At 36.9% G+C, this 24,587-nt stretch overlaps 2 non-coding genes and 1 pseudogene across 2 annotated transcripts; all 3 read left to right on the top strand.

Moving 5' to 3' along the window:
• Positions 1 to 1,862: 1,862 nt before the first annotated feature.
• LOC136077311 (U2 spliceosomal RNA) lies at positions 1,863 to 2,045 on the top strand. The gene has a single exon (XR_010637012.1). It is a non-coding gene; the product is annotated as a U2 spliceosomal RNA (small nuclear RNA).
• An 18,824-nt stretch (positions 2,046 to 20,869) lies between these two features.
• On the top strand, positions 20,870 to 21,054 carry LOC136077361 (U2 spliceosomal RNA). Its single transcript, XR_010637036.1, has one exon. It is a non-coding gene; the product is annotated as a U2 spliceosomal RNA (small nuclear RNA).
• Positions 21,055 to 21,352: 298 nt separating this feature from the next.
• On the top strand, positions 21,353 to 21,521 carry LOC136077533 (U2 spliceosomal RNA; annotated as a pseudogene).
• The last annotated feature ends 3,066 nt before the right edge of the window (positions 21,522 to 24,587 follow it).

Below are 24,587 nucleotides of genomic sequence, written 5' to 3'. Positions count from 1 at the left end.
TATAAAACTGAGCTAGTGATCACCTTAAGTAAGGTCAACGTCCCTCATTAGTGATTACTAAGGGCTTACCTTACCTTTACAACGGGTTGCCGGTACGGCAATTTTAGTTTGTAGGGAGTTAAGTGTCTTTGATTTTAGGTTTTATTTTAGTGTTGAAGGTCTACTGGCCTGTTATATTGGCTTTAGGAATACACGTAGTGTATTTATAACCATGGCTTTAAAAAGTCCATCACCCTTAAACGTTGAAGACAATAACGCCAAAGTTAAAAGCTATGCGCAAGCAACAGCTTGTACATCATTTAAATATTCGAGTTTAAAAATCACTCTTTTGTGTACTTTAGACACGAAAATTGGAGAGGTCGAGGTTTTATCAGCTATAGAGGATGTCGGGTTAGATAAGGAGTAAGAGGGATTCTAATTAATTAGGAACGGGTCCATGATAGAAATTGTCATGAGATCTGACAAAGCAAAACATTTTTTACAAGAGAAAGGTCTTATTATAAATGGCAAACTCTACCATTTTTATAATTCCACACCTACTAGAAACATATTGAAAATAGTAGCGGTGTCTATTATTGGATTTCCACTCGAGAAGAAGTTTTTTCTCGTAGGGAAAGCATTAGAGGAACTGGGTTATGGAAAACACATCCACACAAGGCCAGTTTTCAGGCATACTCCCAAATTCAAAACGCCATATTTTTCTGGAATTATAGTGGCCGTTATGGACAACTTAGAGCGTCCAATACCTAGACAAATAAAACTTATGGAGTGCAATGTTAGAGCAATATATACTGGACAGGAGGGAGCAGGAAGTGTACCCCAGGAGGAGAAAGTTAACGAAGAAAAGAAGGAAGAACTAGAAATACCTAGAAAGACAATAAAAGATATAAAAGAACAACCTGTAGAGTTTTTTGTAACTAAGTGTAAAGACGATCCCACCGTTAGCTTAATAGTTTCAAAATGTGAAACACAAAAATTTACAAAAAATAGAGTTGAAGACATTTCTCAAAGTGCGCAAGAAACTGAAAAAGTATTAAAACGGAAGAGTAGCAAAAAAATTAAATTAATGCCAATCATAAATGAAACAAATATAACTGAAAACCCTGAACCTAAACCAAAAATGACAGACAATAACAATGAATTAAGTATGGAGCAAATAAGTAACACACCATCTGAAGCAATACAAACAGAACAACCTATTCAAAACCATGACAGTGATTATAGACGTGAAAGAAAAGAAATTGATGTCTCTGGAGTTGAACTCCCATCAGAATTTGAAAGTATGAGTTACCACGAGATATGGTGTTATAACACAAACTTCTTTCATGGTTTTAACAAAAATTATTGCAGCGAAGATGATCTTAAAAAGTACGTTCGGTATCGAAGAGCCGAATATGAAAAACAAAAAATGGAACGAAGACAAGAGTATGAAGAGCAAAAGCAAGTAAAACGAAAAATATACGAAGAAGAAAAATTAGCTAGGCGAAAGGCAATGGAGGAGGCTAAGCTACAACAAAATCAAAATCCAAAAAATCTAATAAATAACCGAGACGAATGGTATTAAAAAAATGTCTCAGAAAAAACATAAAAAACTAAAATATAAGAAAATACATATACAAAATTTATTGATGTATTCAAAAAACTAACAAAAATTTATAAAACTATACTAAAACCTAAATAAATATCTTTACCTATTATTAAAAATATATATATCTTTAAAATAAGTGCTACTTAGTTTCGGCTTTCTAGCTGTATTAAAAACCTTTAAGTGGGCAATAAAATAAATTTACCTTTCCAAATAAACAAAAAACAATCCTATCTTCTAGGACCCTGTGTAAGCCTGATATCAGCTGCAGGTAACCCTAGTTGTTAGAAAAAAAAAAAAAAAGTATCTGTTCTTATCAGTTTAATATCTGGTACGCCGGCACAGTCCGGCGCATATATTAATCTGATTTTCGGCATAAGGTCATGGGATCATAGGTTTACCTTGCCTTGACCACGGGTTGCCTCGGCTTTGCACTACTGCTGAGCGCGGCCCAGATTGAAAATAAGAAAAATTTTTGACTTTCAGAGTGTCTAACATTGCTAATGGTCTCAGATGCTGCTGATGATGATGCTGCTGATGTTGATGACGACGAAAATGATTAGACGTACTAATTCAAACCACAAGTACATTGTTGAAGACGGCGTCAGTCCGACTATGTCTGCAGCGTCAGTTATCGCTTCTCGGCCTAATGGCTAAGATCAAAAGTCTTAGTTCTAGAGTTCTATTTGTGTTAATAAGGTATGCTTCATAAAAATCCGTTTTCTGTATTTTGGTTACCGATTATTAGTTTAAGTTTTATTTTAATATGGCGAAAAGTTATGCTGGTGCATAACTTTTCGTTATATTAAAATAAATGGTGGTTAATATTTTCTCTTTGTCATCTTTTCTCGACACTGAAATTGAAGTCAGGGGTTGCGTTTTAACTTTTCAGCAGAAGTTGATTCGAAAGGTGCACGTGCTAGTTCAAAATATCCCCATTGGCACGCTAAGAAATGGTTGTCAAAGCGCCATCGTTTTGCTTGGCAAGCACTTGGCTGGAGGAAGAGGGGATTTCGACTCCTTTTATTTGCAGAAATGTAGGGCGCACGGTGAGGATATCTTCACTGGTAATGTGATTATTCTTATCAGGAACTGGAAGAATTCTTTCCAAAACCCTCTACCTCGATATCAAAACGTTGATGGACTCACTTTAAGGAATAAACATCAAGGCCAGCTTGAATCCACTCCAAAATTATCAAACCCAACCATTGTACCCTCAGATCCAATAAAACCTACTATATCACAAGTCGACAGCGCAAGTGTAAACATTGATGTTAACAGTGGCAGCATTGACATCAGTGTCGACATGGAAACTGATAAAGAAGAGCATAGTGAAAAAAAACAGTCTTCAAAAACGCGAAAATCCGCCCAGCCGACAAGAAAACGACTGGGAATTTCGGAATGTGAAACTCCAAAAAAGGTAACAAATACAGCAGAGAAAAAAGTACCCGAGTGTTTGGATGAAGATTTGTTTTTGAAAGAAAAAGATGTTTTGACGTTTTTGACGACGAAACGGATTCTCTTGTAATCGATGAAGACTATGAAAGCCAACTGTGTGCGGAAAAGAAATCGTAAGATTTTTATTTCCTCTTATTTTTTTCGTTTTAATTTTCTTCTTTTAGCTTTGTTCTCAAATCAGACTTTTATTTCGAACTTTTTCGCTCTAAATTTTCATTTTTATCTTTTAGCAAAAAAATCTTTTTTTTCGACTTTTTTCTGTTCTTTTTTTAATTTCTCATTAGTTATGCATGACACGTTTCTTAACGAGCGCTTAAGCTGTGGATGTTTGTATTGTTGTAGTTCGCGCTTTTGTGTAAAATTGTATGGTCCAGTGCGTCCATCTGTTTGTATTACGTCAGTTAAATGGAAAACTCGTGCATTAAGATTAAGACTTTTATGTTTGTTTTATTTGTGTCAGGTTGTAAAATTATTATATGTATGTTTAGGCGACACGAGTTTTCAAATTAGGAAAGCTGTTTCTCTCCATCATGGCTATTAACATTTTAACATGCAACATAAACGGTCTAAACGACCAAACTAAACGCGACAATTTTTTTGGTTTTCTTAAAAAGTCCTCCTACGATCTCATCCTCCTTCAGGAAACAAAGTCTGGACCGTCCACTGTTAAGCAGTGGGGTGACGAATGGACTGGCGAGTCTATTTAGAACTCTGGTCCGAGCCACAGTTGTTGCGGGGTGGCGATTCTCTCTAAATCCAACATTTCGTTAACCGAACTAAAAAGGGACGCTAACGGTAGAATTTTAAACGCCATGATCAAAATTGACGAACACGAAATGCAGGTGCTGAATATTTACGCGCCCAATGTGCCGAGAGAAAGGCGCCATTTTTTTGGCGACCTTGGCGCATTCTCGCAGGATACAGGACTACCCGTCCTGCTGGCCGGGGACTTCAACATGGTCGAAAGCCTGCCTCTTGACACAGAAGGAACAAACAACGCTAAATATCACACCTACGGCATTTCTGAACTCGGGGTCTTCCGAAGTAAGTATAACCTAGTAGATGTTTTTCGTTATAAGTTTCCCACTAAACGAGAATTCACATGGTCAATCAGACGGTCAAATGTAGACTCGACAGAATCTACTGCCCTGATAAAGTCGCCAAAAAAACAACACGCTCCAAAATTCTCACCAACCCTTTTTCCGACCAGGATTTCGTGTCAACAACTGTCAATTTTAGTCAATTTAGGAGAGGACCAGGTTACTGGAAATTAAATTGTTCTCTTTTGGAAATTGAGGTGCATAGGCAAAAAATTGAACTCTTAATTCAAAATTGGCAAACAAAAAAAAGGTCCTACACGTCAATTTTAAAATGGTGCGACGACTGCAAACTTTTTGTAAGGGCTGAATTACAACACATATCGATACAGGAAAGTGCGAAAAACAAAAAACAAATGAAAAGGATTGAAAACGAAATCCAACGGGAGCAACAAAACGCTAACCCGAATTTAGATAGCATCAAAGAAAAACGCGATGCTCTTTTCTTGCTCCAGTTTCCCGGAGCGTTTATTCGCATGAAACAAAAACTAATCGAAGAAGGAGAAAAACCTTCCAAATTTTTGTATAATTGGGAAAAAACTCGACAGCGGAACAAGTCAATTACCGAAATTCGCAAGAATGACGGCACATTGACGAGTGAAACTGGCGAAATACTCAACTCCCTAGCAACTTATTATAAAAACATTTACACCAAAACAAATTTATGCAAAGACAGCCAAAACCGTGTCTTGTCACACATCACTAAACGTTTGAGTGATGATGAAAACGAATTTTTAAACACCCGCCTAACCGGCGCGGAACTAAAAGAGGCCCTTTTTAAATTTGAAAACGGAAAATCTCCGGGCTATGACGGATTTCCAGCTGAATTTTACAAAACTTTTTGGCACGTTTTAGAAAAAGATTTTGAAGAACTTGCTTACGAAATTCTTTTCGTAGAATAAAACACCAGCCGCTCTATGAAAAAACCAATAATTTCACTTATTCCCAAACAAGGAGATCTTAGTAAATGCAAAAATTGGAGGCCTATATCTTTAATCGGCGCTGATTACAAAATAATCACAAAAGCGCTGGCCCTAAGACTTGCAAAAATAATGGGGAAAATTATAGAACCAAATCAAACTTGCGGAATTCCAGGTAGAAACATTTTTTCAAATCTACACCTAATACGTGATCTTATAGATTACGCCGAATTTAAAAAACTACCTAGTTTCATTTTGACAATAGATCAAGAAAAGGCGTTTGACAAAGTCGATCGCGCGTTTCTGCTGCAGATTCTCCGAAAATTCAATCTCGGAGAAAATTTTGTATCATTCATTAACACCTTGTATTCAGATGTTTCGGCAACTGTTCTGAATTGCGGCTTCCTGTCTACCTCCTTTCTTACGGAAAGGGGATTCAGACAGGGAGACCCACTCTCTCTTTTGCTGTACGTTTTTGTTGCTGAAGCTTTGGCTTTGGTGATCAGAGCGGATAGCAGAATAGAGGGTTTTCCTCTGCCGGGAACACGGAAACCTCTAAAACTACAGCAGCACGCAGACAATTCGAACTTTTTTGCTAAGGACGTAAAATGTGTCCGCTATTTCTTTGAAAACCTAAAACTATTCGAAAAAGCAAGTGGTTCAGTAATCAACGCCTAAAAAATCAAGGGTCTCGCTCTTGGGGGTTTTGATCCCGAAATTTACACACAATTGGACAACATAGAGTGGAACAATGACACCGGTTTCAAAATTTTAGGTGTCATATTTTACACCAGACTGAGCGATACTACCAATTTCAACTGGCATGTAGCTCTTAACAAAACAGAGAAAAAGCTCAAGTTGCTGGGACTGCGTACTTTGTCACTTAGGGGAAAGACTAATCTGATAAATACGCTAGCAATGTCAAAAGTGTGGTTTCTAGCAAACGTTTTGCCCACTCCCGAGTGGGTAATAGAGCGTTTGCATCGAGCCATTTTCGAAAATCTGTGGCAAAAGACCAATTTCAACCCAGTCAAACGAGAGAGACTTTTCTTACCTGTCAAAAGCGGGGGTCTCGGAATTTTATCACCGAAGGAGCAAAGTCTTGCGATCCGCCTCAAAACGCTCTTTCAAATAAAAGAACGCGAAGAGAACAAAACTCACAATTCTTACTACTTTTCAAAGTATTGGGTGGCAAGTTCGCTTGTTAAATATACTAAGCAAAACGAAAGCTGGAATTTTTTAAGCCAAAACACGTTTCCAAAACACTGGGACAACAAAATGTCTCAGTACTACAAAACTACAATTGATATCTTTGATAAATACGGGTCCCTCTTTAACATCCCCCTAAAATCAACAAAAATTTTTTACTTAGAGGTGGCAAAAAACAAAAAGACAGTCGTGCCAGCAGAATTTTTCTGGAACAGTTCAACGAAAACAACAATGCAGTGGACCCAAATTTGGAAAAGAAATTTTACCTCCCACGCATACGGACCGACTCAAAACATCCTTTTACGATTTCTCCATAGCGGCTTACCTTCTGCTGCCTTGCTTGCCAAAAGCACAAGGCAACATATCGTTAAAAACAAATGTAAAACTTGCGGTAAAATTGAGGACAACCTGGACATCTTTGCCTACTGTCCTCCTTCTGTTACAATATGGGAATACTTTAAATATGTATATAACTCCGGGCGCCAACCTCCAGAATCCATGTTTCTGTGTTTGGCCTTCCGATTGAGGACAAAAGCCATGTTAAAAAACTACCAACAAATATCTTGACAGCACCGCTATCGTCTGAAACACCCTGCACCACCCAACAGATAGCTACCTCTACCGTAACTCCTGACTCACCTTATTCACCAACCAAAGAGGAGTCCTCTGAAATCCTTCCCATCGGTATCCAAGAAACCCATAGCGATCAAGGTATGACTGACGAATCACCAAGCAGTGGAGCCGAGACTATCGAAGAAGACGAAGCTGGCAATGACGACAGAACATGCCAGGAACTGAACAGAAAAAGACAAAAGCAACAAAAAACGAAAAGAAAAGCGAGAGCGAAAAGGAAAACAGCGCACGGATTTGTAAAACACCGGCTTTGGCTGCGGTAAGAGTCTTTCAATTTTTTTATTTTATTCACTTCTTCACGAAATTTGATTTATTAATAGCCAACCTAAGTTTGTGATTATAAATTTTCAATAAGAATTTCTTTTTTTTGATTCAATTATAAATAAACTTTGTCATGAAAAACGGAAGTAAGAATTCTAACGCTTAACGTGAATGGTCTCCATACCGAGACCAAAGGTAACAAAATATTTCAATTCCTCAAAAATTCGGACTATGACGTGATATGCTTGCAAGAAAAGCATAGTACCGAAGAAAGCAACAACAAATGGAGTTTATAATGGAAACACCAAACAAATGGTAGCCCTATTTGAAATAACGGAAACCAAAAAGAGCGGGGTGTTGCCATTCTATCTAAAAATGAATATATATTTAACGAATGAAGCCAAGACGACAGCGGGAGAATTCTTGCTGCCAATTTCTCTTTAAAACACACATTCATAAGAATAATTAACTTATACTGACCTAATGATCCGCAACATAAAGAAACCTTTTTTAAACAGGTTAAAAAGCACGCGCAAGGATCGGATTACATGATCCTCGCGGGTGACTTTAACATGGTTGAAAACCCCTTATTTAGACAGGGAGGAAGGGGACCTCTTTAACAAAAATATTACTCTAAATATAGTCAAATTGGGATACTTTTGCGAAAAGTTTTATTTACTTGACGAACTTCGCAAGAGTAATCCAAACAAAGTTGACCTTACTTATGAAAAGCCAGACAAAAGTTTTAAAAATAGAATCGATAGAATCTATGCTCAAAAAACACCCAATCTATTATTTTGAATAACGGCTACATGAGCAAGCCGTTCAGTATAAGCAGAGGAGTTCGCCAAGGCGACCCGATATCCCTTATGCTTTACTGCTTGGAGTCGCTGGCCCTAGACATCAGAAACAATCCTGATGTGGATGGCATTCCTCTTCCAGAAACTAAAAACAAGCTAAAAGTCTCCCAATATGCAGATGACACTACGATGTTCCTAAGGAGCCCGGAGTCAATCCAATGCGTTTTTAAAACGCTAGGCGACTTTGAGGAAGCCTCAGGCTCAAACATAAACAAAAAAAAAACCAAAGGCCTGGCGTTGGGTGGTTTCAATCACATCCACTACGAAAACACGGCGAGATTAATGAAACAAAAATGTTTCAACATCAACTGGTGCAACGCCACCGGCATCAAAATTTTAGGAATAACCTTCCACACCGACCTAGCTTACACCACCACCGTGAATTAGAAGAAAGCCGTTGAAAGCTTTAGGAAAACAGTCAAAAGCTTTATATACCGGAGCATATCTTTGAGATGCAAGGGTGTTTTTGTAAACACTCTTGCACTCACAAAGGTATGGTTCGTAGCCAACCGCTTCCCAATTAGCGAAACAATTTCCAAACAAATAAAAAAGAAATATCCGCGTACCTCTGGCAAAGCGTTTACGCGCAACCATTAAAACATAACATCTTAAATATACCCATTGATAAAGGAGGACTAGGCATCCTTGATACCAAAAAACAGTGCTTAGCCCTCCGAACCAAAAATATTTTTTTAATAAAGGAACAAGAAAACTCTCACGAGTCTTGTTTCATCCAAAACTTTTATTTAGCCCACCACCTAACTAGAAGAGCAAAAACCAATTACCCTCAGTGGTTGTTTCTAATCAGAAACAACTTTCCAAAATCAATTAATGACCTTCCCTTTTCTACAAAGATGTTGTTGAGATAATTAAAACCAACGATAAAATTTTTGAGATAAAAACTAAAAACTCCAAAAACATATATCCGATTGTCAGCAAGTTTGGCGAAAACATACACATCCAAAAAATACAAATGGCATGGGATGCAAAGCTTCAAAAATCACATCCGTGGAAAAAATATGGGAAAGAAACTTAAATTCTATGCCAGCGGACCTAGCAAAAACGTCCTCTGGAGAATACTAACAAACTCGCTTCCGACTCTTGAAAAGATTCAGAGTTGGAGGAAAAACAGAGGACGGGGAAACGCTAACTGCAAAACCTGCGGTGCAGTGAAAAACACGTTACACCCGTTTATCCACTGCAAGAAAGCTAGATCGGTATGGAAGGCTTTCAAAAATATTTATGAAAAGCTCATAACAGAGCAAAACTTCAACATAGTTCGTGCGGTCTTTCTGACAAATATAGACCACTTGTCAAAGATGGACCCCACTGCTAAAATAGCTCGAACCCTGGCTAACGTAACAACTTCAAAGCTATGGTGGGTCAGAAACATGAAATTAAAAGAAAACAAATTTATACCCTCTGCAAAAATTGTGGAGGTCATTAAAAAGGAAATTAGAAACATCTGGAAGATAAATTGAAACATATATTTAAGGAAAAACAACTTGGAAATGTTTCACGAACAGTTTTCAATCAACAACGCGATAAGAATACCTAATGCCAGAAAAGCCAGACAAAAGTTTTAAAAATAGAATCGATAGAATCTATGCTCCTTTGATGACCTCGAGGAACTGTGAATGCACCATAATAGAGAATAAACTGAGTGACCACAGAGCCTTCGGCTGTACTCTTATACTCGATAACAAGAGTGAGAGAGGCCCAGGCTTTTGGCACCTAAATGTTTCTCTATTAAGCGACCACGCTTTTTAAGCAAAATTGAAAAGCGATTTTGAACAAGAAAAAAATAATAAAAACAATTACATCAATAGCAATCAATGGTGGGATATTACAAAATCCCGCATAAAGTTGATTGCTCTAGAAACATCTAAAAGAAAAAATCGCGAACTAAAATGCAAACAAAATAACATTCGAAAACAAATTAAAATTGAAAACCAAAACCAGAAAGAGACTTTGAAACACTTGAAGACCTAAAATCTGAGCTTCAAGAACTCGTCTGCGACGGGGGCGTTTTCGTCAGAACGAAACAAACCCTGGCAGAGGAGGGCGAAAAACCTTCCAAAGCTCTCTTTCCTATGGAAAAAATAACCTAAAGAAAAAAGTTATAAACCAAATTAAAGATGACGATGTCATGCAAACAGACACCGTTCATATAATAGAAACAATCAGAAAATTTTACAAAAACTTATACTAAGAAAAAAAGCTGAATACAGAAAAGCAAAACCAGTTTCTAAAAAACATTACGAGTTTGCTCTCGGATAATCAAAATGCGTTTTTAAACATCCCGTTTAGCAGTGAGGAGCTTTTAAACGCGGCCATGTCTTAAAACAAAGGCAAAACACCAGGGATAGACGGCCTCCCAGTAGAATTCTATCAAGAATGCTGGGATGTTTACGCAGAAGAACTAACCGTTCTTATGAACGCTAACGTCTTTAAAGTAAACAACGAGCTGTCATAGCCCCAAAGAACGGCGCTGATAAGTCTTCTTCCTATAGAAGGAGACCTAACTGCGCTGCAGAACTGGCGACCGATATCCCTGCTGAGCGCGGACTATAAAATAGCCACAAAAACCCTCGTCTTGAGGCTATCAAAGGTACTCAACACTATCCTCGGACCGTCGCAAACGTGCTCGGTACCGGGAAGAAACATATTCTCCAACATTTGTCTGGTTAGAGATTTAATACAATACACTAACGAGAAAATTATCGATGGTGTCCTGAGAACAATTGACCAGGAAAAAGCCTTCGACAAAATCGACAGGAGCTTCTTAGTCAAAACACTTGAGAAATTCAATTTAGGCAAAAAATTTATTAGCGCCATTGAACAAACAATGAAAAACACCCAATCTATTATTTTGAATAACGGCTACATGAGCAAGCCGTTCAGTATAAGCAGAGGAGTTCGCCAAGGCGACCCGATATCCCTTATGCTTTACTGCTTGGAGTCGCTGGCCCTAGACATCAGAAACAATCCTGATGTGGATGGCATTCCTCTTCCAGAAACTAAAAACAAGCTAAAAGTCTCCCAATATGCAGATGACACTACGATGTTCCTAAGGAGCCCGGAGTCAATCCAATGCGTTTTTAAAACGCTAGGCGACTTTGAGGAAGCCTCAGGCTCAAACATAAACAAAAAAAAAACCAAAGGCCTGGCGTTGGGTGGTTTCAATCACATCCACTACGAAAACACGGCGAGATTAATGAAACAAAAATGTTTCAACATCAACTGGTGCAACGCCACCGGCATCAAAATTTTAGGAATAACCTTCCACACCGACCTAGCTTACACCACCACCGTGAATTAGAAGAAAGCCGTTGAAAGCTTTAGGAAAACAGTCAAAAGCTTTATATACCGGAGCATATCTTTGAGATGCAAGGGTGTTTTTGTAAACACTCTTGCACTCACAAAGGTATGGTTCGTAGCCAACCGCTTCCCAATTAGCGAAACAATTTCCAAACAAATAAAAAAGAAATATCCGCGTACCTCTGGCAAAGCGTTTACGCGCAACCATTAAAACATAACATCTTAAATATACCCATTGATAAAGGAGGACTAGGCATCCTTGATACCAAAAAACAGTGCTTAGCCCTCCGAACCAAAAATATTTTTTTAATAAAGGAACAAGAAAACTCTCACGAGTCTTGTTTCATCCAAAACTTTTATTTAGCCCACCACCTAACTAGAAGAGCAAAAACCAATTACCCTCAGTGGTTGTTTCTAATCAGAAACAACTTTCCAAAATCAATTAATGACCTTCCCTTTTCTACAAAGATGTTGTTGAGATAATTAAAACCAACGATAAAATTTTTGAGATAAAAACTAAAAACTCCAAAAACATATATCCGATTGTCAGCAAGTTTGGCGAAAACATACACATCCAAAAAATACAAATGGCATGGGATGCAAAGCTTCAAAAATCACATCCGTGGAAAAAATATGGGAAAGAAACTTAAATTCTATGCCAGCGGACCTAGCAAAAACGTCCTCTGGAGAATACTAACAAACTCGCTTCCGACTCTTGAAAAGATTCAGAGTTGGAGGAAAAACAGAGGACGGGGAAACGCTAACTGCAAAACCTGCGGTGCAGTGAAAAACACGTTACACCCGTTTATCCACTGCAAGAAAGCTAGATCGGTATGGAAGGCTTTCAAAAATATTTATGAAAAGCTCATAACAGAGCAAAACTTCAACATAGTTCGTGCGGTCTTTCTGACAAATATAGACCACTTGTCAAAGATGGACCCCACTGCTAAAATAGCTCGAACCCTGGCTAACGTAACAACTTCAAAGCTATGGTGGGTCAGAAACATGAAATTAAAAGAAAACAAATTTATACCCTCTGCAAAAATTGTGGAGGTCATTAAAAAGGAAATTAGAAACATCTGGAAGATAAATTGAAACATATATTTAAGGAAAAACAACGTGGAAATGTTTCACGAACAGTTTTCAATCAACAACGCGATAAGAATACCTAATGCCAGAAAAGCCAGACAAAAGTTTTAAAAATAGAATCGATAGAATCTATGCTCCTTTGATGACCTCGAGGAACTGTGAATGCACCATAATAGAGAATAAACTGAGTGACCACAGAGCCTTCGGCTGTACTCTTATACTCGATAACAAGAGTGAGAGAGGCCCAGGCTTTTGGCACCTAAATGTTTCTCTATTAAGCGACCACGCTTTTTAAGCAAAATTGAAAAGCGATTTTGAACAAGAAAAAAATAATAAAAACAATTACATCAATAGCAATCAATGGTGGGATATTACAAAATCCCGCATAAAGTTGATTGCTCTAGAAACATCTAAAAGAAAAAATCGCGAACTAAAATGCAAACAAAATAACATTCGAAAACAAATTAAAATTGAAAACCAAAACCAGAAAGAGACTTTGAAACACTTGAAGACCTAAAATCTGAGCTTCAAGAACTCGTCTGCGACGGGGGCGTTTTCGTCAGAACGAAACAAACCCTGGCAGAGGAGGGCGAAAAACCTTCCAAAGCTCTCTTTCCTATGGAAAAAATAACCTAAAGAAAAAAGTTATAAACCAAATTAAAGATGACGATGTCATGCAAACAGACACCGTTCATATAATAGAAACAATCAGAAAATTTTACAAAAACTTATACTAAGAAAAAAAGCTGAATACAGAAAAGCAAAACCAGTTTCTAAAAAACATTACGAGTTTGCTCTCGGATAATCAAAATGCGTTTTTAAACATCCCGTTTAGCAGTGAGGAGCTTTTAAACGCGGCCATGTCTTAAAACAAAGGCAAAACACCAGGGATAGACGGCCTCCCAGTAGAATTCTATCAAGAATGCTGGGATGTTTACGCAGAAGAACTAACCGTTCTTATGAACGCTAACGTCTTTAAAGTAAACAACGAGCTGTCATAGCCCCAAAGAACGGCGCTGATAAGTCTTCTTCCTATAGAAGGAGACCTAACTGCGCTGCAGAACTGGCGACCGATATCCCTGCTGAGCGCGGACTATAAAATAGCCACAAAAACCCTCGTCTTGAGGCTATCAAAGGTACTCAACACTATCCTCGGACCGTCGCAAACGTGCTCGGTACCGGGAAGAAACATATTCTCCAACATTTGTCTGGTTAGAGATTTAATACAATACACTAACGAGAAAATTATCGATGGTGTCCTGAGAACAATTGACCAGGAAAAAGCCTTCGACAAAATCGACAGGAGCTTCTTAGTCAAAACACTTGAGAAATTCAATTTAGGCAAAAAATTTATTAGCGCCATTGAACAAACAATGAAAAACACCCAATCTATTATTTTGAATAACGGCTACATGAGCAAGCCGTTCAGTATAAGCAGAGGAGTTCGCCAAGGCGACCCGATATCCCTTATGCTTTACTGCTTGGAGTCGCTGGCCCTAGACATCAGAAACAATCCTGATGTGGATGGCATTCCTCTTCCAGAAACTAAAAACAAGCTAAAAGTCTCCCAATATGCAGATGACACTACGATGTTCCTAAGGAGCCCGGAGTCAATCCAATGCGTTTTTAAAACGCTAGGCGACTTTGAGGAAGCCTCAGGCTCAAACATAAACAAAAAAAAAACCAAAGGCCTGGCGTTGGGTGGTTTCAATCACATCCACTACGAAAACACGGCGAGATTAATGAAACAAAAATGTTTCAACATCAACTGGTGCAACGCCACCGGCATCAAAATTTTAGGAATAACCTTCCACACCGACCTAGCTTACACCACCACCGTGAATTAGAAGAAAGCCGTTGAAAGCTTTAGGAAAACAGTCAAAAGCTTTATATACCGGAGCATATCTTTGAGATGCAAGGGTGTTTTTGTAAACACTCTTGCACTCACAAAGGTATGGTTCGTAGCCAACCGCTTCCCAATTAGCGAAACAATTTCCAAACAAATAAAAAAGAAATATCCGCGTACCTCTGGCAAAGCGTTTACGCGCAACCATTAAAACATAACATCTTAAATATACCCATTGATAAAGGAGGACTAGGCATCCTTGATACCAAAAAACAGTGCTTAGCCCTCCGAACCAAAAATATTTTTTTAATAAAGGAACAAGAAAACTCTCACGAGTCTTGTTTCATCCAAAACTTTTATTTAGCCCACCACCTAACTAGAAGAGCAAAAACCAATTACCCTCAGTGGTTGTTTCTAATCAGAAACAACTTTCCAAAATCAATTAATGACCTTCCCTTTTCTACAAAGATGTTGTTGAGATAATTAAAACCAACGATAAAATTTTTGAGATAAAAACTAAAAACTCCAAAAACATATATCCGATTGTCAGCAAGTTTGGCGAAAACATACACATCCAAAAAATACAAATGGCATGGGATGCAAAGCTTCAAAAATCACATCCGTGGAAAAAATATGGGAAAGAAACTTAAATTCTATGCCAGCGGACCTAGCAAAAACGTCCTCTGGAGAATACTAACAAACTCGCTTCCGACTCTTGAAAAGATTCAGAGTTGGAGGAAAAACAGAGGACGGGGAAACGCTAACTGCAAAACCTGCGGTGCAGTGAAAAACACGTTACACCCGTTTATCCACTGCAAGAAAGCTAGATCGGTATGGAAGGCTTTCAAAAATATTTATGAAAAGCTCATAACAGAGCAAAACTTCAACATAGTTCGTGCGGTCTTTCTGACAAATATAGACCACTTGTCAAAGATGGACCCCACTGCTAAAATAGCTCGAACCCTGGCTAACGTAACAACTTCAAAGCTATGGTGGGTCAGAAACATGAAATTAAAAGAAAACAAATTTATACCCTCTGCAAAAATTGTGGAGGTCATTAAAAAGGAAATTAGAAACATCTGGAAGATAAATTGAAACATATATTTAAGGAAAAACAACGTGGAAATGTTTCACGAACAGTTTTCAATCAACAACGCGATAAGAATATCTAAAACCTTGTGTTCCTTGTTTAAGGAAGAAATTTCAACCATGTTTTGATTAATCTGTATATTTGTGAATTCTTTTTAAATATCAACCAAACGAAAAAGCATGTCCCCAGCAGCCGTTGCGGTGTGACAGACATGGTAATATTTTGTAAGTGCCAGGTTTAATGGCCAGCAATATGTATTATAAACGCACGATGTACGAATATATCCTGCAAAACCCGGTGGTTTTAATGAATGTGTGAATTTTTTCTAACAGCCTGGGTTAATAACCAGACATATATATTTTAAATAACAATATGTTTTATTTTGTTTATACTTTTCTAAGACTTGTTGTGGTATAAGGAAAAAAAAAAAAAAAAAAAAAAAGCATCTGTTTTCTAAGTGTTCTAACTAATTTTTAGATAAAATTAGGCTAATTTGCAGCCTTGTACTTGAATAAAATGCTTCGACCTTCACATGAAGTAGAAACATCTCAATCCAATACTGTCGATTCAATTGATAGTGTAGGAATATTAGAATCTTCGTCTAATGATATAGTAGACGTTGCTAGAAAACTTGTCAAAAGTTATGCCCAGGCTAGCAGTTCTAATTTAAATGTACAAAATAACCGTATCACTCTTAAAAACACCTTAATTTGCAAACTTTCAACAAAAATCTCTCTATTTGATGCTCTCTGCGCTATTGAAGAAAATTACCTTGACAAGGACTTAGACAGAGCTCAACTTATTAAAAGTGGCACTATATTAGAGATTGTTATGAAAACTCCAGCTGTTAAAAATAAACTTCTAGAGGAAGGTTTGACAATTAACGGCTTTCATCATCTTTTTAATTACTCAACACCAAGTCGTGTGCCTAGCTCCCGTGTTACGACCTCCATATTAGGTTTACCTTTAGAAGCAAAAAATTCCCAAATTGGAAAAGACGTAAAATAGATGGGGTATGGAAAACATCTAATAACACATCTCCTTATGAAAACAACCCCTAAAAAGGGAACCTTATAATATACCGACACCCTTTTAGCCATAATGGAGAACGTCACTAAGCCTATTCCTAGATTTATAAAGTTAAGAGGTTTTAATGTCAGAGCTATCTATACTGGTCAACCTGAAACAGAATCTCGGAAAAAATCAACCCAATCACAGGATTACACAGAAGCAGTACGAAAAGTCTCAGAAAGTCAAAATGAAACTTATAAAGCTAACGGTGTCATTACATCAGACCCAGTTGGTATAGCTCCGATTACAATAACAACAAATCCAAACAAGGGCACAGAGAAACCCTCACCGCCTAGCTTAAGTTTAACAACGATAAATCAAGAAAACCATAAGACCTCCCTCAATCAAAACAAATCGGTTGAAACTAGAGTTATAGAAAAGCCTGAAACTAAAAGCACTGATATAGAGAGCCCTAAAAAAATCGTCAAAACTTAAATGAAAGAAATGGAAAAGTAACAGGTTATGACCAAAAAGATAAATTAAGTAACAAGAAAAACAACACAAAAAAAAGCAACATTAACGTAAGAATATAAACGACCACAAAGAAATCCTGACCTTCAGGGACAAGATTCTAACAAAGTCATATCAACCTAAATAAGAAATAATAATAAATAAAATATAAAATAAAAATAACCAATAAAAATATAAAATATAAATAACCAATAAAAATATAAAACCTAAATAACCAATAAAAATATAAAATTTAAATAACCAATAAAAATATAAAATATAAATAACCAATAAAAATATAAAATATAAATTACCAACAAAAATATAAAAAAATTTTTTTAAAAAAGTATCTGTATTTAATTTTCTTAACAATGGCTCTAAGAGTTCTAACGCTTCATGTTAACGGAATAAATGACGATGTTAAAAGAAGCAACAGGTTTAAATATCTTAGTTTAGAAGAATATGATATCATATGCTTACAAGAAACCCACTGAAGCAAAGAGAGAATAAAAATCTTTGGAAAAAAGAATGGTCAAAAGAAACTGGTGGTTCTTCAATATGGAACTATAACACATCTCGTAAATGTGGAGTAAGCATTCTAACAAGAGAAGAAACAATTTTCAAAAACGTGTTACTAGATAAAAGCGGTAGAATTGTTGCTGCAAATATAGATTATGAAAACCTAACCATTAGAATAGTGAATATTTATGGTCCGAATGACCCACAAAAAAAAGAAAACTTCTTCTCAACCCTTGATAAGTACATAGATACCTATGACCTACTGATTCTCTTGGGTGATTTCAATATGGTCGAGGATCCGGAAAACGATAGAGATGGGGGTGACCTCTATAATAAAAACAACTCTATGGGAAAAATCATTTTTCAATCACTCTTTGAAAAGTATGACCTGTGCGACTTATATAAAATAAAAAACCTTTTCGATCAAGAGTTCACCTTCGAAAAAACCGATAAATCGTACAGGAGCAGAATAGATAGAATATATACACAAATACACACTAAAGCTAAATACAAATGTAAGATCATTGATACAAACTTAAGTGATTATAAGGCTGTAATGGGTGAACTTTACAAAAAAAAACTAAATGAGACCCGAGGTCCAGGTTACTGGCACCTAAACACCAATCTCCTTGAGAATAAAAAGTTTACAGAAACTCTTGAAACCAACTTCAATGAAATAAAACAAAATATGAATTAATATCTCAACTACAACCAATGGTGGGATATAGCAAAGGCACAAATTGCTATTAGAAAATCTTGTGAGATAAAAAAAGAAAATCTAATCAATATCGACAATATGAAAAAGGAACTTACAAACGAATGGCTAAAACCGAACCCTAATCAAGAAATTATAAATAACATAAAAAATAATATAAGGAGGTTAAGTACTAACAAAGGTGTTTTTGTTAGGACTAAGCAAACAATTGTTGAAGAAGGGGAAGTTCCTTCGAAAACTCTTTTTTAACTAGAAAAAAATAATAAGAGAAAGAAAACTATAACGGAAATAAATGACGGTGCTAACACTCACACAGATCTAGTCGATATACACAAAACAATAAGAGAATTCTATAAAGACCTTTATCAGAAAGAAAACACAAACCCTAATCTACAAACGCACTTTCTAGAAAACATCAAAAACCAACTCAAAAATGAGGAGATTAATCATCTCAACAACCCATTTACAATGCGGAAATTCTTAACGCTGCAAAAACCCTCAAAAATTGGCAAAACACCGGGAATAGACGGACTGCCAGTCGAGTTCTTTCAAAGCTTTTGACATATTTACGGAACTTTGTTTATAGAAATGGCAAATCGAGTTATCTTCCTCTCCACAGGCGAAATTACAAGGTCTCAAAGAACTGCAATTATAAGTCTTCTCCCAAAAGAAGGAGACCTTACTTCCCTAAAGAATTGGAGACCAATTTCGCTCCTCTGTGCTGATTACAAAATCATTACGAAAGCCCTCGCCATTAGATTATCTAAAATATTTCATAAAATCCTAGAACCATCGCAAACATGTTCCGTGCCAAATAGAAATATCTTTTCGAATATCTTCCTGACTAGGGAGGTTATAGAATACACCAACCTTAAAGGTTTGGAAGGCTTCATAGTTTCCATAGACCAGGAAAAGGCCTTCGATAAATTGGATCAGGACTTCCTCCTCAAAACTCTGAAAAAATTTCAACTTGGCAATAACTTTATCCAAGGCATTATAAACATAATGAAAAAAACCCAATCAGTAATACTGAACAACGGGTACCTAGGCGAACCATTTAAAGTTGCTAATGGAGTAAGACAAGGAGATCCTATCTCACTTATGCTATATTGCATTGCAGTCGAAACTCTAGCACTAGAAATCAAAAATAATAAAAACATAAAAGGTATTGCATTTCCTGGAACAAACATTCCGTTAAAAGTAATGCAATACGCAGATGACACAACGATCTTCCTTCAAGATCTAGCTTGCATGCCGGACCTTTTTAATGTTCTCAGTAATTTCGAGCTTGCTACCGGATCCAACATCAATAGAGCTAAAACTAAGGCTATGGCCCTAGGTGGCTACAACTACATTAGTATAACAACACTAATAACAACAATATTATCTGGTCTAACACAAGTGGTTTGAAAATTTTAGGAAGAACCTTTTTTACTGATTTGGCATATACTGCTCAATATAATTGGAACAAATGTATTACTTAACTAAAAGACAGGTGTAAATTCTTCAAGTATAAGAATGTATCCCTCAGATGCAAGGGAATCTTTCTAAATGCTTTAGCACTATCTAAAGTCTGGTTTCTCGCCAACATATTTCCGATAAACAAAACAATAGAAAAAAGTCTTAAGAAAGAGATATCTAAGTACCTATGGCAAAGTGACCATGCTGAACCACTGACAAGGGACATCCTAAACCTGCCTGTTGAACAAGGTGGCTTAGGTATTCTAGACCCAACTAGACAAGGCCTAGCCCTACGATTAAAACACCTGATCAACATAAATGACAACGACAAACCGCATGAATCACTCCTACTACAAAAATACTTCCTTGCAACCCACTTAAAACAACAATCAATCCATAAATATAAACAATAGCAATTTCTGACTAAAAATGGCTTTCCTAAAACATTAAGACCGCCGCCTTTCTACTTTCAAGATGTCATTAAAAGTGTAAAAAACAACGATTATATTTTCACCTTACATCCAAAAACTACATAAAACATACACCTCCTTCTTTCAAAAATAATTCCGAACCAAAGCATAAGAAAAAAACAAAATATGTGGAATAAAACCTTTCAAAACACGCTTCCTTGGGATGAGATATGGCTAAGATGCTTAAATTCTTATGCCCAAGGACCAAGTCAAAACACGGTATGGAGACTGCTCCATGACAGTCTTCCAAATTCTGAGAAAATACAAAAATGGAGAAAAAATAGAGGAAAAGTGAACGCATTGTGTAAATCGTGCACACTTGTAGAAACATCTTTACATGCCTTTATTTTCTGTAAAATGACGAAACCAGTGTGGAAAGAGTTCGAAAAGTCATATGAAAAGCTTCTACCAAATAAACCATTTAATATAATACAGGCAATCTTTTCCATAAACATAAAAGATTTCCATAGAAAAGACAACACAGCAAAAATTGTAACAACTTTAACTAATGTAATTACAACCGATCTTTGGAGGGCCAGTAACGTAAGACTAAGAGAAAATAAAGAGGTCTCTTGTGTTAAAGTTATCGAAAAAATTAAAAAAGAGATAAAATATATATGGCAAATTTATTAAAACAAATTTAAAAGTAAAAACAATGAGGAACAATTTCACTCACTCTTCTCCATCAACAATGGAATATGTAAAAACAATAAAAGAAATCTCCTTTTTACTATCTAAGAAATAAGACGTCAAATAACTCCCAATTTAATTAACATCTTTCCTTTAAACCAAATATACCATAAGGAAGACAAAAATATTAATTAAGAAAAAAAAAAAAAAAAGTATCTGTTCTTATCAGTTTAATATCTGGTACGCCAGCACAGTCCGGCTCATATATTAATATGATTTTTGGTATTAGGTCATGGGATCATAGGTTTACCTTGCCCTGACCACGGGTTGCCTCGGCTTTGCACTACTGCTGAGCGCGGCCCAGACTGGAAATAAGAAAAATTCTTGACTTTCAGAGTGTCTAACATCGCTAATGGTCTCAGCTGCTGCTGCTGATGATGCTGCTAATGATGACGACGACGAAAAGGATTAGACGTACTAATTCAAACCACAAGTACATTGTTGAAGACGGCGTCAGTCCGACTATGTCTGCAATGTTCAGTTATCGCCTCTCGGCCTAAAGGCTATGATCAAGTGCAGTATCTGTTCTTCTCGCTTCTCGGCCTAATCGCTTCGGCCTAATGGCTAAGATCAAGTGTAGTATCTGTCGCTTCTAGTATAGAATCTGATCGCTTCTCGGCCTAATGGCTAAGATCAAGTGGAGTATCTGTTCTTGATTTTAGCCGAGACAGCGATTTTAAAAGTGGATAAAGTTATTTTTTAGTGGTTTATTTAGGAGTTTTGTGACTATTTAGCTATTTACGATATGGTTTCAAAGATCATAGAGACCGCCGAAATTGTTATCGAAAGAATGAAGAAAACCGCAACCGGAAACGGCAGAGAAATTTTATCTATTTTATCTCCTTACAGCTCCGACGACGATATCGAAGTTGATCCGGACCAGCAGAAGACGAAAGAGAGAAGGGACGCGGAAGCCCTACCAAAATTTTCAAAAATGTCCTACGCATCAGTAGCTACCCAAAGAATTTATAAAAAAATCTCCCAAAAACTCTAATAGCAAGATTACGGAAACGAGTTGATATCGATCAAGTTATAAGTGCCCTCCAGGCAGTAAACTTAGGACGAGAACTTGAGGGCGTCCAACTAATTCGTGGAAACACTGTCTTGGAGATAGTGATAAAGACTGACGTCGCAAAGAACTTTTTGTTGGAGAGGGGACTCGATGTGGGCGGCCTTCATCACATCTTTCAACAGTCGAACCCTGATAGGGAGCCGAGCCAAGTTACTCACGTGTCTGTGTTTAGCCTTCCTATCGAGCACAAAAATCTCCACATTGGCAACGTATTTGAACAGCTGGGCTATGGCCGGCATGCTTACACAAAGCCTGTTATGAGGAAAACGCCTGTGAGTGGAACTGAGTACTACACAGGAATCCTCGTAGCGGTTATGGAAAACATGCCGAGCCCGATGCCGGTCACCATGAATATTATGGAATATGCCATAAGAACTAAGCATAATGGCCAACAAACAGCGCAAGTTGTACAAAATACTCTTGTTGAAAATCCGAGTCAAGATAACACAAATCCAGCACCAGAAAAAATCCCTCAATTTCCACTAACTACCTCTGAAAATCCAAATTCATCTGAACCGATAAGTCTAAATACCATCCCAAGTGAAATGAAATCTAACCATGAAATCGAAGGAAACCTTTTAGAACAACCCAAAACAAATCCCGAAAATGATACCCCTAACGAAACCGAAGATACCTTAAGCCAAGTAATCACCAACCCTAAAGAACAACAATCTATCGGAACATATGAAGACAGCGAAATGAAGAATGGTATAGAAGGCGAAGAAAACGACGATTCGCGAATGGAAGAGAACAACCAAACACCCAAAAATAAACTTAAAAACAAAAGAAAAATCGATCAGAACCACCGAAAAACCGACAGCATAAAAAGATCTTCCAAAGAATGAACAAAACAACGGTAAAATACCTTTATTTTTATTTTACTTTTTTCAACAATATTAATTTATTGACTTCGCGCATTTTGAAACAAAAATAATTTTTCATTTTTTATTACTTTACAATAAAGAAAAGGAAACTTTATTTTTAAAATGCTTTATTTTAAATATAAATGGATGTAAGAATTCTCAACTTAAATGTGAACGGTCTCCAAACTGAGACCAAAAGAAACAAAATATTTCGATTTCTCAAAAACTCGGACTATGACGTTATATGCTTGCAAGAAACGCATAGTACCGAGAAAAATAACAACACTTGGACAAATGAATGGAAACACCACACTAACGGTTGCTCTCTTTGGAATAACGGAAACCAAAGAGAGCGAGGTTTTTCCATTCTAACAAAAGACAACACTATTTTCGAAGAAGTCACTCAAGACGACTGTGGGAGAATTCTTGCAGCCACATTTACTTTGAAAAACTGTAATCTAAGAGTAATTAATATATACGGGCCAAATGACCCACAACAAAAAGAAAACTTTTTTAAGCAAATAAGAAAACATGCGCGCGAATCAGAATATATGATCCTTACGGGAGATTTCAATATGGTTGAAAACCCTCTGTTAGACAGAAAAGGGGGTGATCTACATAGTAAAAGCAATACTTTAGGCAAAGCCAACTTGAATTTTTTTTGCTAAAAGTTCGAGTTGGTTGATATTTATAGATATGTAAACCCGAATAAAAGTGATTTCACCTATGAAAAACAGGACAAAACTTTCAAAAGCAGGATAGACAGAATTTATGTACCTTTGACAATTTCAAGAAATTGCGAATGCGCTTTAATAAAAAACAAAGTAAGTGACCATAAAGCCTTCGGCTGTACTCTTAAACTTGAGAAGGTGAATGAGAGAGGCCCGGGCTACTGGCACTTAAATGGTAGTCTATTAAGCGATTGCGCCTTTAAAGCGAAACTAAAAAAAGATTTTGAATTGGTAAAAACTAAGAAACATAGTTACTCCAGTAGCAATCAATGGTGGGACATCACAAAATCCCGCATAAAATTGATTGCTATTGAGGCGTCAAAATCCAAAAAGCGCGAAATAAAGCTAAAACAGAAATCTTTACAAAAACAAATCGATGAGGAAAACCAAAACCAAATGAGAGACTTGGAAAAGCTTGAGGATCTGAGATCAGAGCTTCAAGAACTCCTCTGCGACGGGGGCGTGTTCGTTAGAACTAAACAAACCCTTGCAGAGGAGGGCAAAAAACCTTCCAAGGCTCTCTTTCATATGGAAAAGAATAACCAAAAGAAAAAAATTATAAGAGAATTAAAAGACGGTGACACCGTTCACACGGACACCGTCAAAATATTAAAAACAATTAGAAATTTCTATAAAAACCTTTACGAAACAAAAAATCTCAATAAAGAAAAACAAAGCAAATTTTTAGCAAATATAAAAATATCCCTCACGAATGACCAAAAGGCGTCTTTAAACATACCCTTTAGCAGCGAGGAGCTTTATAACGCTGAAATGTCCCTAAACAAAGGCAAAACACCAGGGACAGACGGCCACCCGGCAGAATTCTATCAAGAATGCTGGGATGTTTACGGAGAAGAACTTACCGATCTTATGAACGGTAATGTCTTCGATGCAAATAACGAGCTGTTGTGGTCACAGAAAACGGCGCTGATTAGTCTCCTTCCAAAAGAGGGTGACCTGACGGCGCTGCAAAACTGGAGACCAATATCTCTGCTGTGCGCGGATTATAAAATAATCACTAAAGCCCTACCCTTGAGATTGGCTAAGGTACTAGATAAAATTCTCGGACCGTCGCAAACTTGCTCGGTACTGGGAAGAAATATTTTCTCCAGCATTTTCCTAGTCAGAGATCTAATACAGTACACTAACGAAAAAAACTTAGATAGTGTACTGATT

The sequence above is a fragment of the Hydra vulgaris genome, chromosome 02 (genome assembly GCF_038396675.1).
Source record: "Hydra vulgaris chromosome 02, alternate assembly HydraT2T_AEP".
Classification (NCBI taxonomy): domain Eukaryota; kingdom Metazoa; phylum Cnidaria; class Hydrozoa; order Anthoathecata; family Hydridae; genus Hydra; species Hydra vulgaris.
This window is presented reverse-complemented; position numbering and strand designations above follow the sequence as displayed.